The sequence below is a fragment of the Vicia villosa genome, unplaced genomic scaffold (genome assembly GCF_029867415.1).
Source record: "Vicia villosa cultivar HV-30 ecotype Madison, WI unplaced genomic scaffold, Vvil1.0 ctg.001503F_1_1, whole genome shotgun sequence".
Taxonomy (NCBI): Eukaryota; Viridiplantae; Streptophyta; class Magnoliopsida; order Fabales; family Fabaceae; genus Vicia; species Vicia villosa.
In genome coordinates this window covers 55376-68627 of record NW_026705643.1, presented here as the reverse complement: position 1 = coordinate 68627, position 13252 = coordinate 55376, and positions in this window count along the sequence as shown.

Below are 13252 nucleotides of genomic sequence, written 5' to 3'. Positions count from 1 at the left end.
TCCGTTTGAAATCGCCACCGCGCTTTATTTTTTCAAAGGAAAAGGGAAAAGAACGAAAAACCCAAAGTTGTTTTTAAAACAAAAAGAGAACTCAGGTTCGGGTGTTGATTATACAAGGGGAAGGTTTAAAGCACCCCTCATATCTGTGGTACTCCACAGGAACCTTTTTGAAAATCTGTGTCGTGTGTGCAAAAAAAAACGGTTTGTTTTATTTTTAAAATAAGCTCAGCAAAGCGTTAAGCTTTGGCCCTACATACCTCCTCGGTGCAATGGAGAAGTCAGAGCTAATGTAGTTCTGCTTAAAGGGAAAACATTTTTTAAAACGAATAAACACTTTATCGTCGTTGGAGAGAAATACTCAGCCATTGATCTTGAGCATAAGAACAAACGAGTTCTTTGCATCGCAAATGAAAGAAGGGCTCCAACTCGGATAAAATCAACGAGTATGCCACTAGCTCTCTCACGCGGAAAAGATCTCATTATATCAATCAATTTCAAAATCGTGGGGTATAACCACTCGTTTCGACAATTAACGGTGTCTAAACTTTTTGAAGAAAAAGGCCATTGAAGGCAAAAGATATTTTTTAAAAAAAGGTTTTGAAAAGATTGCAAACATAAGAAGGTTTTTGAAAAAGGGAGAAGATTTTGAAAATTTAAGAATGGGAGGAGATGAAGAGGCTATCCTATTGCGTAAAATAAAAGCTAAGGAAAGAAACGGTCTAACCGAAATAAGAAGCCAACACTTGACATTATGAGTCAAGGTAGATTTCCCTTCCTTTGGAATATCAATACTAAACCAACATTATCACTTGGGGATCCAGATGAATTTATTATCTTAGCACCACTTTGCATTAAGCACATTAAAATTCTGGCGAAAATCGGGCAGAGTAACGGCTGTTTTCGGGAAAAATCCTTATATCAATGCCTTGGAATTAACCATCAAGGGCTTTCAAGGAAATACCTGCACACATAAACAGACAACAATCCAATGCCAGACAGACAGAATAACAGCAGAGTAATTAACAGAATAAGGGTCCAGAGGCGCTAAGTCCATAAGTCCGAATCTCCAAAATGCTAGGGATAGTAACCAATAGTCCAAAAGAGAGCCTTAAGAGTTTTTTAGATTTTTGTTGATTATTAGTGTTTTAGCATAAAAGTAAAGTATGGTCCAAGTGGACAAAGAGAAAATGGCGGAAACATAAACATATGTCCAAATGGACAAAGAGAAAATAGCGGAATGTAAATATGATGAAATGATAAAATAAAGCGATAAAGCGAGAAATATAAAGAGCGGTATATTAAAGTGCGAAAATTAAAGTCAGTTGTTAGATGTTAAAGATAACCATCTTGAAACTTGTCAAGTATGTTATCAAAGTTAGTAATAAAGATCGATGGTGAGTGAAGGATGTACTCGGATTTAAATTCAATGAACATTTATCAGAAGCTTGATAAAATCATAGCGACTACACGATAAACCCTCATAAGTCTTAAATCAACCGCATACAATTCTCTTCCATATTTGATCTTTTTGATTCGGGACACGAAATATTGCGCTATGTTAAGCAGATCGCCAAGTGATTTATGTAGAAATCACCCTACAACGAGGCCGGTCAAAACTTTATGTGCTAATGCATGCGAGAGGAATGATATGTAGATCATTCTCCGAAAGCAATACCGCACGAAAAGAAAAATGGTGAGTGATCTAGTCTTTACTAAGAATCCATAAGAATTCTCAAAGTATTAAGACTTTCATCGATCAAAATAAAGAGAAACAAAAGATGGAACCACATTAAAAGCTCCTTTCATCCATAATTTCAATCACATAATTTTGCGGATTTGGATTCTCATCCTATCGACGCCCTAAGTCCATTGAAATTAGAGAGAAATTAGGCCTCTAGTTTGTGATTCAAAGAAAATATCAAAATAATGGAGTAGAAGAAGAGTTAGAACCAAAAACAAGTCAAAAATAGCAAAAACAAGCATTCTGCCTCACTGGAAATCGATTTACCTCTGTAGGAAATCGATTTCCTGCCTGCAGAATTCAGATCTGGCGCAAAAAACAGAGTGGAAATCGATTTCCCTCTGTAGGAAATCGATTTCCTGCGCACAGTTTTCAAAAAACAGCATTATGAACTTTGAAACTTGATTTAGGCAAACATACAAACACCTTATGATCACATATCCATTAGAGCACGAATTTTCCATCAAATCACCATCAAATAGGACCAATATAGCATCAAAGATGCATTGAATACAAACAACAAAGAATCACATTATGGTAGATGGAAAGGGATGATGAAAATTACCAATTCTTGAACAAAACTTAGATCCACTTCAATAATCACCAACACAAATCTTGATCTCTCAACAATTGAAGAAAAAAAGAGTGAAATGGATGGTGGTTTAGCTCAAAGTTTGTGAGGTTCAAGGTGTGACTCACAAACTTTATGAAAGAACAAAGAGCTTTGGTGAATTTGGTAGGGACGAGGAGAGAAATTGCAAGGGGTTTTTTGGCTCTCAAAGCTTGAGAAATGATAGAGTAGAAGTCTCTATTTATAGAATTGGAGCAAGAGTAGTGGCAAATTGGTCTTTTTGTGTTTGGTAATTAAATTGGTAATTAAAGTGGGATTTAAATGGTGAAATGATGTTTAAGTGGGTTTATTGAAGGAGTTAATTTTGATGAGGTGGAAAATTGGTAAAATGATCAAATAAAAGGTGCCAAAATGATGTCAAGCTTCCCTCCTTATATTTTTTGAATTTTGCGCACAGGAAATCGATTTCCCACAGGGGTAAATCGATTTCCACCTTCAAATTTTCAAAAAATTGTTTTCTTGCACTGTTTTGACTTTTGCCCGATCTTTCACCTGTAAAATATAAACAAAAAGGGACAAAACACATATTTTTTGATTTTTGGTTAGCACTAAACAAATAAAAATCTAAAAGTGCTCAATGATTCCCCTCAGAGATAATCACAGTATCAAAGACAAAGCCTCACAATGGTGCTTTTGATTGATGATTGAATGCAATTGATGTATGATCTTAGGGTCAAAAATTGGGGTATGACAGATGCCCCTATTTAAGTTTCTTTGATCCGGAAATACGATGATTGAAAATCTTCGTTTCGAGGAGATTGAAGAGACTTAAATATATAAAACACGCAATTTTTGAACCTAAGATGCAATGCAATTTTTAATGAATGTATATGATGATGAAACAACATTGGGGAGAAAAAGAACTCCACTGGGGAAAGCACATGTCTTGTGGGAAGAACTCCAATAGGGAAACAAGACTTTGTTGGAGAAACGAAACTTTGCTGGGAAAAGAAACTTCACTGGGGAAAACATTTCGCACCAGAGAGGTTAAAGCATCACCTTTCACTAGGGTGAGAAAAGGGGGCATCCTCTTTCACTGGGGATGAGAAAATATGCATCCTCTTTCACTGGGGAATCATAAGATATGCATCCTCTTTCATTGGGGATGAGAAATATGCATCCTCTTTCACTGGGGATGAGAAAGTATATCACCTTTCACTAGAGAATCAGAATACCCGTCTTTCATTAACAGAGAACACACCATCGTTCCACTGATGATAAAAATGCATCGACGTACCACTGACGGTGAAGATAAAATAACATACACCAACGTTCCACTGAAGGTGAACTACCAACGTTCCACTGGAGGTAGACAAGAGATATATCGCCGTGCCACTGACGATGAAGATAACCAAATACACCATCGTTCCACTGAAGGTGAGCTACCAACGTTCCACTGGAGGTAGAAAAGAGAAATACATCGACGTACCACTGACGATAAAATAAGATAACAAGATACACCATCGTTCCACTGAAGGTGAACTACCAACGTTCCACTGGAGGTAGACAAGAGATATATCGCCGTGCCACTGACGATAAAATATACCATCGTTCCACTGATGATATGAGAAGATATACATCGACGTACCACTGACGATGAAACAATATACAAGATACACCATCGTTCCACTGAAGGTGAACTACCAACGTTCCACTGGAGGTAGAAAAGAGAAATACATCGACGTACCACTGACGATAACACATACCAACGTTCCACTGAAGGTGAACTACCAACGTTCCACTGGAGGTAGACAAGAGATATATCGCCGTGCCACTGACGATAAAATATACCATCGTTCCACTGATGATATGAGAAGATATACATCGACGTACCACTGACGATGAAACAATATACAAGATACACCATGGTTCCACTGAAGGTGAACTACCAACGTTCCACTGGAGGTAGAAAAGAGAAATACATCGACGTACCACTGACGATAACACATACCAACGTTCCACTGAAGGTATGAAGAAATGCCCCTTTGTACCAATGACGGTGAAGAGCAATCAATAATATTTTTTCAATGATTTGAGGATGCAAATACAAATGCATAATCTCAATATTCATCGTCCAGCAGCCAAAATTCAATCCATGACCAAATGGAAAGAAACTGCCCAAAAGACTGGACTAAGTGAGAGAGGAACTCACTAGTCTTCTGTTCGCAGACATCTGAACAGAACAACTGAAACATATTATCCACAGAGAAACAAATTCAGTGAGGATTTTCAAGGAAAGTGAGCTTTTTCTGCTTAAGACACTCTAAATGAAAGAGCGATCTGTTTGACAGTAAACTTCATGATAGCAAATGTAAATGTATGACTGTTTTTGATGCATGTTAATGATGCATATGCTTCCAAAACTTAGCTTAAGGAATGAACTCAAGAGATGGAGTACGAAAATAGCATAATCAAGCGTGTCTCAAGTTGAACACCAGAGCAAAAACTGCTATAACAATCTTTTGATGGCATCAGAATAAATGCTACCCAACACTGAGGGATCATTGGAGTTGAGAGAACAAAAATAACTGAGTTCTACATCATATTCGAACCAAGCCAAAAGTTCATTAAGTGGGATATATTCTTCCCCTTTTGTATATGAATACATCAACATATCCGTTCCTTGTAATGCACTCATGAATCAAAACAAAACTTCTTTTATATTTTTCAAAAAAGATTTTGTTGAAATCAAATTTCTTTTTGTTTCAAAAATTACTATCAACAATAAATGACATTTTGAGAGATATGAAAGAAATAAGATTGCCAATAAAAGGTAAAGGCTCAAACTTTTTTAATAGAATGGTAGCTTGCAAAAGGCAAGACCCCATGGATTATTACAAAGTTTGGAAAGTGGTAATTTTGTGGAAAAGGTACATTAAAATGTAATGACCCTATCCTCTCTCTCAACTTGGAATTCCTGAGCAAAGGCTTCCGTTGAAATGTGTTGAACTTCTCATGATAAACAGATGACTGCTGATGATCAAGTCCTGTCTGATGTAGTTACTTGCCATGAATCCCTAACTTTTGCCTGGACCGCCCTTTCGGGTTTTCAGTCCACCGGGTATTTTATTCTGTTTATGTCTCTAATTTTTGCCTGGACCGCCCTTTCGGGTTTTCAATCCACCGAGACGCTCTTTTTTGCCTAAGCCGCCCTTTCGGGTTTTCAACTTAGCGAGCTGTTCTTTTATTATTTTAGGCGAAGTATTTCTTGACTACATCAGCATTCACGGGACGTGGGAGCTCTTCTCCGTCCATAGTTGCAAGAATTAATGCACCGCCAGAGAAGGCTTTCTTAATAACATATGGTCCTTCAAAATTAGGGGTCCACTTGCCCCTTGAATCGGAGGTGAAAGACAAGATCCTTTTGAGCACGAGGTCGCCTTCTCTGAATACACGAGGTCGAACCTTCTTATCAAAAGCTTTCTTCATTCTTTTCTGGTACAACTGACCATGGCATAAAGCCTTCATTCTCTTTTCTTCTATCAAATTCAATTGATCAAACCTGCTCTGACACCACTCAGCCTCAGATAACTTGGTTTCCATTAAAACTCTCAACGATGGAATCTCAACCTCAATGGGGAGCACTGCTTCCATACCGTAAACCAAAGAAAAGGGGGTTACCCCGGTTGAAGTACGAACAGATGTACGGTACCCATGCAAAGCAAATGGGAGCATCTCATGCCAGTCCTTGTACGTAACAACCATTTTTTGCACAATCTTCTTAATATTCTTATTTGCTGCTTCAACAGCTCCATTCATCTTTGGCCTATAAGGCGAAGAGTTGTGGTGTTCAATTTTGAAACTTTCACACAATTCTCTCATCATGCTGTTATTCAGATTCGAGCCATTATCAGTAATGATCTTGCTCGGTACACCATATCTGCAGATGATATTATTCTTGATAAATCTGACCACAACTTGCTTTGTTACATTAGCATATGAAGCAGCTTCCACCCACTTGGTAAAGTAATCGACTGCTACCAGGATGAATCGATGTCCGTTCGAAGCCTTGGGTTCAATCATGCCAATCATATCGATACCCCACATGGAGAAAGGCCATGGAGAGGAAATGACATTGAGAAGTGTCGGGGGCACATGAATCTTGTCAGCATACACCTGACACTTGTGACACTTCTTTACAAACTTGTAGCAATCAGATTCCATTGTCAGCCAATAGTAACCTGCTCTAAGCATCTTTTTAGCCATCGAATGTCCATTGGCATGAGTACCAAAAGAACCTTCATGGATTTCATGCATCAACATGTCTGCTTTGTGTTTATCCACGCATCTGAGCAAAACCATGTCATAATTCCTTTTATACAAAACATCAGCATTGATGAAGAAACTGCCAGCCAATCTCCTCAAAGTTTTCTTATCCTTATTTGATGCCCCAAGTGGGTACTCTTGAGTCTGAAGGAAGTGCTTAATATCGAAATACCAAGGCTTTTCATCTGTTGATTCCTCAACTGCAAATACATGAGCAGGTCTATCAAGACGCCTGATCGTAATCTGAGGTTCCTCATTATGGAAGTTCACTTTGTACATGGAGGACAATGTGGCTAAAGCATCAGCCATCTGATTCTCATCTCGAGGGATGTGGTGGAATTCAACTTTGTTAAAGAACGTCAACAGCCTTCTGGCGTAATCTTTGTAAGGGATCAAGCCAGGATGACGAGTTTCCCATTCTCCTTTAATCTGATTAATCACAAGCGCAGAATCTCCATAAACATCAAGAATCTTAATTCTCAGATTAATGGCCTCTTCAAGCCCCATGATGCAAGCTTCATACTCAGCAATATTATTTGTGCAATCAAAACATATCCTTGCAGTGAAAGGTACATGTGACCCATGTGGAGTAACAATAATGGCGCCAATTCCATGGCCATGAATGTTAGAAGCTCCATCAAAAATTAAACCCCACTTGGATTCAGGATCTGGTCCTTCTTCTGGCAATGGTTCATCCCAATCCTGAGCTCTCAAATACATTATATCTTCATCTGGGAAGTCCATTCTGATAGATTGACGATCATCAATTGGTTGGTGAGCGAGGTACTCTGCCAACACACTTCCTTTCACAGCTTTCTGAGCTCGATATTCAATATCATATTCTGATAACATCATTTGCCAGCGAGCGATCCTTCCAGTTAATGCAGGTTTCTCAAATACATACTTAATGGGATCCATTTTGGAAATCAATAGGGTGGTGTGGTTCAACATATACTGTCTTAGTCGGCGAGCAGCCCACACCAAAGCACAGCAAGTTTTCTCAAGCAGCGAGTATCTTGTTTCGCACTCGGTAAACTTTTTGCTAAGGTAGTATATTGCATACTCTTTTCGACCAGACTCGTCATGCTGACCCAACACACATCCCATTGAATTTTCAAGCACTGTGAGGTACATAATCAAAGGCCTTCCCTCAGCTGGAGGGAGCAGAATGGGAGGTTCAAGCAGATATTCTTTGATGTTGTCAAAAGCTTTCTGACAATCCTCATTCCACACACATCCCTGATTTTTCTTTAACAACTTGAAGATTGGCTCACAGGTAGCAGTCATATTGGAAATGAACCTGGAGATATAATTCAAACGTCCGAGGAAACCTCTCACTTGTTTCTCAGTCTTTGGTGCTGGCATTTCCTGAATTGCTTTGACTTTATCAGGATCTACTTCAATTCCTCTCTGACTGACAATGAAACCCAATAATTTTCCGGAACGGACACCAAAAGTGCATTTGTTTGGATTTAAACGGGGACGATACTTTCTCAACCGCTGAAACAACTTTAACAGATCCTCCATGTGCCCTTCCTCTGACTGGGATTTGGCAATCATGTCATCCACATAAACCTCAATTTCTTTGTGCATCATATCATGGAAAAGAGTGGTCATGGCCCTTTGATATGTCGCGCCAGCATTCTTCAACCCAAAAGGCATCACTTTGTAACAGAATGTCCCCCATGGCGTAATAAAGGTTGTCTTTTCCATGTCTTCAGGTGCCATCTTAATCTGATTGTATCCTGAAAAACCATCCATGAAGGAGAAAACCTCAAACTTTGCCGTACTATCTACCAACATGTCAATGTGAGGTAAAGGAAAATCATCTTTCGGACTGGCTTTGTTCAAATCTCTATAATCAACGCACATGCGAACTTTTCCGTCTTTCTTCGGAACAGGCACAATATTGGCAATCCATTGAGGATATACAGAAGTGACAAGGAAACCTGCGTCAATCTGCTTCAAGACCTCATTCTTAATCTTTTCCGCCATATCAGGATGACTTCTTCTTAGCTTTTGCTTGACAGGAGGACATTCTGGTTTCAACGGCAAACGATGCTCTAAAATATCTGTGTCCAGCCCAGGCATATCTTGGTAGGACCACGCAAAAATGTCAACATACTCTTTAAGAAGCTATACCATCCTCTTCTTAACATCTTGACCAAGCAGCGCCCCAATCTTGACTTCTTTCTTATCTTCTTCAGATCCCAAGTTGATGACTTCTAACGGCTCTTTATATGGCTGAATGGTGTCTTCCTCGTGCTCAAGCAGTCGGGAAATCTCATCAGGAATACATTCATCACTCTCTTCTTCCGCCTCATACACAGGACACTCGAAGTTAGGAGAGGGTGCAGGGTCATTACTTTCAACGGTTTTATTGATTAATCTACACAAGTGATTATTATTTCAGAAAAAAGGAGAGATATATGCAAACATGTAATCGTGCAGATTATGGCAAATGAAAACATTTTTTAAGGTTTTTTGTGTTACCACTTTCCAGAAAAAGCAAAAAGATAAAAACATGTATATGCAGAAACAAAATGACTTTTATTGATGATTTTAATGTTTAAAACAAACAGAAAATGGCCCAACAACTTCACTTTCATCTTGGGCAGAATGAAAGGATTTTTGAAAAACATAAAAGCAAATTACTTTGAAGCATGAGTACACTCAGGAATGTCAATGGTGATCCAGTTCTTAATCATCTTTCCATGGGTCACAAAGCTTGGCACTTCTGGCTCTGATTCGTCTTCAACAATAGCGTTCACTTCTGGAAGAGTCGGATGTAGAAACCCAGCACTATGGAACATCTCCTGATAAGGACGAAAAGCAAATTCAGGCTTCATCACGGACTTGTCTGAGGCAGAAAATCCCAGACCAGCTCTATTCTTGTTCTCTTGCAGACACACCACTTGTCCCCATACTCCTGAATGTCCATTCTGAACTACCAGTTGAGCATCTTTGAAGGAGGCAATGGAAGCTTCATCCTTTTTGAATTCATCATTAACAGACAGGGCTTGGAATGCAGTTCCAATGACTACTTCATCAGCCTCTATGGTACGGAACGAAGAGAGATGACTAATCAGCAAAGCTTGTTCTCCATTCACAACAACCATCTTTCCATCTTTCACAAATTTCAACTTTTGGTGGAGAGTCGAAGTAACTGCCCCAGCCTCATGGATCCATGGGCGTCCCAATAAGAAACTGTATGCAGGGAAGATGTCCATCACTTGAAAAGTAATCTTGAAGACAAATGGTCCAATACCAATAGGCAAATCAACCTCTCCAACCACTGATTTCTTCGATCCATCAAAAGCTTTGACAATCACATTGCTGAATCTCATTGGTGTACCACCATAAGACAGCTTAGTAAGAGTGGATTTTGGCATGACATTCAGAGATGAGCCAGTATCGATAAACACATTGGACATTGAGTCCTCTTTGCAACTGACAGAGATGTGCAAAGCCAAATTATGATATCTCCCTTCCTCAGGCAAATCTTCATCACTGAAGCTCAGATTGTTACATGCAGTGATATTACTCACAACCCCATTAAACTGATCCAGCGTCACATCATGATCCACAAAGGCTTGATCAAGTATCTTCATCAAAGAATCTCTATGAGCAGGAGAACTCGTCAGCAGCTCCATTATAGAGATCTTGTACGGAGTACGATGCAACTGATCCACAATCTTATAATCACTCATCTTGATAAGCTTCAAAATCTCATCCATCTCCTTTCCTGAAGATGATCCAGCATTCACTTTTGTCACATCATTATTGTCCACAAGCACTTGAGTATGATTCCTCTGGACATCCACAACTGTTTGGGGCTAGGTAAAAACCCGTCCGCTTTTAGTCACTCTACTAACATCTGCTATGTTCTCAACAGAAGACAGAGGCTTAATCTCAACTTCTTTTCCAGCTTCCAACATGGTGGCATTGTATCTGTAGGGTACAGCTTTATCAGAACTATAAGGTACAGATCCAGGCAAACATATCACAAGAGGTTCTGCAGCAGCTTTGCCATAATAACCAATCTCTACACATTCCGGGATTTCAAAGCATGGTTCAATCACATTGACATCATCTTCATCTCTATCCCTCAGAATCTCAATGAGCCTTTGATCTATCATCTCTTGTAAATCTCTTCTCACAATATAACACCCTCGAGGATTAACTGAACAAATCCTACAAGCAGCATGATTATGCTCATAATGACTGTATTCACACAGAGTGGCATGCATCTCCACCAATGATCCTCTGATGTGTTCCACACGATAAATCTTATACTTCCCAGGGCATCCATGCACCATATTCACAGCAGACGTTTCATGAGTCGGCAGTGGATTGTTCTGCACATTTGGGCCAATATCACGGAAGGAAAGCATACCAGAACGAACCAATCTCTGAACTTCATTCTTCAAAGGCCAACAATTCTCTAAGTCATGCCCAGGAGCATTCTGATGAAAAGCACAAGTGGCATCAGCTTTGTACCACCAAGGGAGTTTCTCTGGAACAGGAGGTGGTGACCTTGGTTGAACCGACTTCTTATGAATTAGAGCAGGATACAGTTCAGTGTACGTCATGGGAATAGGATCAACATTAACCCGAGGATACGAATTCCGCCTTGCTGGTTGTTGATTAACAGGAGCTACAGGCACTGAATTCACAACAGGAGTTACTGACGCCACTTGTTGAGATTGATTTCTGAATCGACTATTCCTCCCATGAGAAACAGCATTGGCATCTGATTCTTTCTTCTTCTGGAATGAAGAACCAAACTTCTTCACACCACCAGACGAATTGTCATTCCGAACCAAACGACCTTCTCGCACAGCTTCTTCTAACCTGACACCCATACCCACCATTTCGGTGAAGTCTACAGGAGCACTTGCAATCATCTTCTCATAGTAAAACGGACCAAGAGTCTTCAGAAAAATCTTAGTCATCTCTTTTTCTTCCATCGGAGGAATCACTTGGGCGGCAACCTCACGCCATCTCTGAGCATATTCCTTGAAGGATTCTTTCTCTTTCTGCATCATAGCTCGCAATTGATCTCTATCGGGAGCCATGTCCACATTATATTTGTATTGCTTCACAAACGCCTCAGCTAAGTCATTAAAAGTGCGAATATGGGTGCTATCAAGGCCCATATACCACTTAGAAGCAGCTCCAGTCAAACTGTCTTAAAAATAATGGATCAACAGACGTTGGTCATCAGTGTGAGTGGACATCTTCCTTACATACATCACCAGATGTGCCTGAGGGGCAGGAGTTTCCTTTATACTTCTCAAATTCAGGCAGCTTGAACTTAGCAGGTACTTTCACATTGGGAACAAGGCAAAAATCATGCACATTCTTTCCAAACAGTTCCTTCCCACGCAGGGCTTTCATTTCTTTCTGCAATTCTTCAAACTGATCTTGGAAACCATCCATTCTGTCATGAATTTCACTTGGAGCAGCATCATAAATGGGCTCTGGGACAAAAGGACCAGTATGAACAATAGGAGATGTGTTGACCATAACAGGAGTCAACGGACGAGTCATCTCAGGAGCAGACAAATAACCTTCAGGCATGCCCCAGGGATATCCATTAGGCATACGTTGCTGAGTAGCACCAACAGGAACAACAGGAATGGTTGTAGCAGCAATTTCAGAAATCACAGTGGTCTGACCCTGAGCTTGGGCATTGGGAGGAGGAACCTGATTCTGATTCTGATTCTGAGCAGCCATCAATGTCTCAACCAGAGTAGTGAGACGATCCACACCAAATCTCAAAGTAATAACCTCTTCACGTAGCTCACGATTCTCTTGTTCAAGACCTTCCATCTTCTTCTTGCAGTTAGCTCGAGTGTTATACCGGTGAGACAGCTTGATTCAATTCTGTATGAAGAACACTGAATAAGACCTCGGGAATACTCTCGGAAGCAAGACCAAAATGCAGAATGATGCATGAAATGCAATGCAAATGATTTTTATTTTTATTGGTTTTCAAGGAACTTTAAGACATTGATTGTAAACATTAGCAAAAAACATAAAACATAACAACATTTTTCATTAATAATAGAAAAGCTTACAAAAGGATTCAAAGATCCAAAATTACAAAACAATGGAAAATCTAAAATCTAGAAGGGAACACTTCTGATGAAGATCCAACTCCTCTCTGCAGCTTCCTACGGAGCTTCTCCAACTCATCTTCATAAAAGGCCTTCAAATGAGCATTCTCGACCATCTGCTTATCAGCAACTTCCTTCCATGCAACTGAATCTTCATGTTGTCTCTTTCGCTTTTCTCCATGCTGTTGAAGCAACTCTTCTTGATGACGGATTTGATCATCCTTTTCCATCAACCAACCATCTTGGATATCAAGCATTTCATCTTTTTCTTTCAAATGTATCTTCAACTCTTTATTCTCCACTTCCAAAGCATAAAACTTCTTCTCCCAAGCATCTTTTTCCAATCTCATCTTAGCCACGAGCTCAAGATGCTCTTCATTACTTTCAACAGGAGTAGTGAAAGACAAAGGTGGAGTAATGAGTAGAGAAGGCTCCTCGAGCAAATAAGGCATCTGGAAAGTGTGAGCTCTAGCTCGAACCCAATCAGTGTAG